The 3,506-nt window shown below is 41.3% G+C and overlaps 1 pseudogene; it reads right to left on the bottom strand.

Moving 5' to 3' along the window:
* Positions 1-287: 287 nt before the first annotated feature.
* Positions 288-680, bottom strand: LOC121151863 (annotated as a pseudogene).
* Between the last annotated feature and the right edge of the window lie 2,826 nt (positions 681-3,506).

Genomic DNA, 3,506 nt, shown 5'->3' on the forward strand with positions numbered 1-3,506 from the left:
ATTTTCTTTAGCGTCGCACTTCTATTTCCTGCCTTGAAGAAAATGGAACATTTATTTCAAATTGTTCATCTACTTTTTTATAATTCAGGTGCCAAATTTAATACCAACATTTGATGTGAGATCGACCAGATTCCATGATATCAGTGCCCAGCAGAAACCCAAAGCTTAAACATTTCCTCACAAGAGGAATGTTATTAATTGTTCCAGTTTGTTCTATCCCTCAAAAAAATGAGGTGAACAATAACCTGCAGATTGTATTATCTTCAAAACAAAGCAGAAGATGAAGATTAGAACTGGATCCTTTGGCCTTTTCTCTTCTTATCTCCTCCCAGTTCAAAATGTTTCTGTCTTTTAACAGCCAACATTCTCTGGAATCTGCAGTCTGGCTCTACACACTCCAGTCTCAGCACAATCTTCTTTGTAGTTTCATCCTTCTTCTGGAAAATCAGCTTCGTCGGCCTGCCTTAGCCACTCTGTTTCCCATCATAAAGCCATCTGCCCTGGGCACAGAGGGAGTCTTTGCTCTTCTTACACTGTGTTACTGTGCGGGGCTGGTGTTTGTCATGCTTCTTGCAGAAGGCTGGACATGTTTTAGGGACATTTACAGCTTTACAGAGCACTAGCAGCATGAGAAGACAGAAGGCGGGCCTGAAGCACAAGTATATTGGCAGACTGTCCATCTACTTTTAACTTTTGCCCCAAAATTCCATAACTGCATTATTTACTATTCTGTTGAAACATCAGATTTTTTCCCTTTTCTCATTTTTTAATGTCCCATATTTTCCTTTTTGTTTATCAATTTCATTTCTCTGAAATATATCAAGTTAATACTTTGACAGAGTGCCTTTAATTTTTCCATAGGTGACTGACTGCTTGACTGAATAGAGACTAGTGCCAAACAATTTTCTCTAAAAGTTTTGATATTTATTCTCTCCAAGGATCCAGCATTGCTATTGAGAAGTTAAGAAGTAACCTAATTCTCTTTTCCTTGTTGGGATCATGTTTCTTCCCTCAGAGAAATCCAAAACTTTTTTTTCCTTTTCTTTTTTTTTTTTTTTTTGAGATATTATACTTTCATCCAATGTGTCATTATTTCCTTTTTTGTCTTATTAATGCAGCTCAGTACTCTTTGTATCTGTCATCAGCTCTAGGAAATTTTCTTCTACTGTTTCATCTTAAAAAAAAAAAAAAAAACTTATTGATTGACGGATTTGAAAGGAAGCATTACAGAGATGGATCTTCCATTGCCCAAATGGCCTCAACAGCCAGGGCTGTGTCAATTCAAAGCCAGGAGCCAGTAGCTTCATCTAGATCTCCCACACAGGTAGCAGGGGCCCAAGTGCGTGCGCCATCCTCCGCTGCTTTTCCAGGTACATTATCAACAGGAAGCTAGATCAGAAATGGAGCAGCTGGGATTCGAGTCAGTATTCACATGGGATAGCAGCGTCTCAGACAGTGACGACCCACTGCGCCACACTGCTGACCCCAACTGTTTCATCTACTACCTCCCTTTGGGAGAGCTGTCAGATTAATTTTGTAGCTTAAAGGGCTATCCTTCTGTATTTTTGGTTCTTTCCTATATTTTACTAAACATCTTCATCATCCTTTGATTATGCATTCTGTCCCAAGTGGCAGCTTCATTTCCTTGCCAAAGCCCCGCCCCTCCTATTATTCTTAGCAGCTCCGTAAGGTTGTGAGCGCCTCATAAACTCTGAGGAATTAGTACCAGGCACAGCATCTCCTTCCTTCCCGCTCTGATTCCGCTTTCTCAGAAGTTAGTTTTTATGTTTAGTACACTTGCATCTCTCTTATTCACTGGCTCTTCTCAAGTGGGTGGGGGTTTTCCTGCTGTGTTTTTAGACTCTTGTCTCGGGATGGGGGGGGAACATTTGGCAAGGGGACAGGTTTCTCAGCTTGGGTATGAGCTGCACTTACCTAGTGCAAATTCTAGCTTCAGCTTCACAGAAACACTTCCTCAAGTGGCAGCGAGGCATGGCAGGCAGGGATTTCTGTCAAGCCCCAGTATGTTGCAGACAGTTTTAAGAGGGTCCCCATAATTCCCTCCCTCTGATGGTTAGACCCTTTCATGATCCACTTCCATCCAGCATGCATGAGATCTGCAGCTTCTACCCAACATGACAATGGTGGTAACATGTCATTCCCATGATTCCATTACATTACATAAACAGACTCTGTAGCCTGTCCTTTTTCCACTGTTGTCTGCGGAGAAGCAAGCTACTCTAAATTCAACAGCCACAGAGAAACAACCTTGGAAGCTGATCCTTCCTTGCTTGGTAAGAAGCAAACCTGGAAAGTATCTTAACTGAAGTCTTGTGCAGCCCATAAGCATACAATTCAGCTAAGTGATGCTCTGACTCTCAACTCAGAGAAACTGGAAGACAATGAATGTGCACTGTCTTAACCTGCTAACTTTTGGCAATCTGTTACAAATCAAAGATAACTATTATGATATCTTTCTCTTCTGGATGCAGAAATTCCTTCCCTTCCTGTAGACACAGGTTACCTAGGTCTATTACCATGTCCCTCCAGCCCAGTGCCCATCTGGAGAGCAAATCACATATATACTTCACAGAAGTATGCTTCAGACTGCCATCAGGGATCTCCAATTCTTTTTGTTACATAAAACCGTAAGACTAAAACACAGTAAAATAAAACTTAGTGGCCATTTTTATGGCTGAAAATAGCTGTAAAATGTGTAGACAAAATAGTAGTTAATCAAATTCAATAAAATATAAAATAATAATAAACCATGAGCAAATGAATTTTTTCAGAAATACAAAGACAACTTAGTATTAGGAAGTTTTAAGAGATTCTTTATCAAATCCATTGGGGAAATGAGTGCACAATAAGATAGTAACCTAGCGTCTCGACCTGCTCCAGCAGAAGCAGGGTCTAGGCCAGTCACCAAGACCCAAGCCCACAGGTGAAGGCTCACATTCTAGGATTATCCACACAGATCCAAGCTCCAAGCTTTCTCATCTTCATAAACATAGGGACTAGGTCAACATTTCAAGGAGTCTAGCAAGAAGCACAACTTTAGGATTCAGCAGCCAGCCCACTCCAAGTCGCTGGTTGAGCCAATAGGGCCTCACAAACTTAGCCTCCAAAATCCCACTGACCTGTTACTCTCAGAACCTCTAAACTTGTGAGAAAAAAAAACAAATACTTCTTTAAGCTTATTTTCTTTATACAGTACCCAGCCTTGGGTATTTTGCATTTGGAAAACTTATGGGATTCAGTGAAAGCGGTTTAAGAGACAGGAGTTTGGAACAGTTTTTAAGTTGCTGCTTTGAATACATACATATCAGTGATGGGCTTGGGTGCTGGTTCCCTTCAGATTCAGCTTCCTACTAACGTATACCTTGAGAAATGGCAGGTAAAGGCTTAAGTACCTGGATCCCTGCCACTCACAGGAGGCTTGGATTGAGTGCTGAGCTCCTGGTTTTGACCTATCCCAGCCTCAGCTGTTGTGATCATCCGGGGAG

The sequence above is a fragment of the Ochotona curzoniae genome, unplaced genomic scaffold (assembly GCF_017591425.1).
Source record: "Ochotona curzoniae isolate NIBS_2020 unplaced genomic scaffold, NIBS_Ocur_1.0 contig_2321, whole genome shotgun sequence".
NCBI lineage: Eukaryota > Metazoa > Chordata > Mammalia > Lagomorpha > Ochotonidae > Ochotona > Ochotona curzoniae.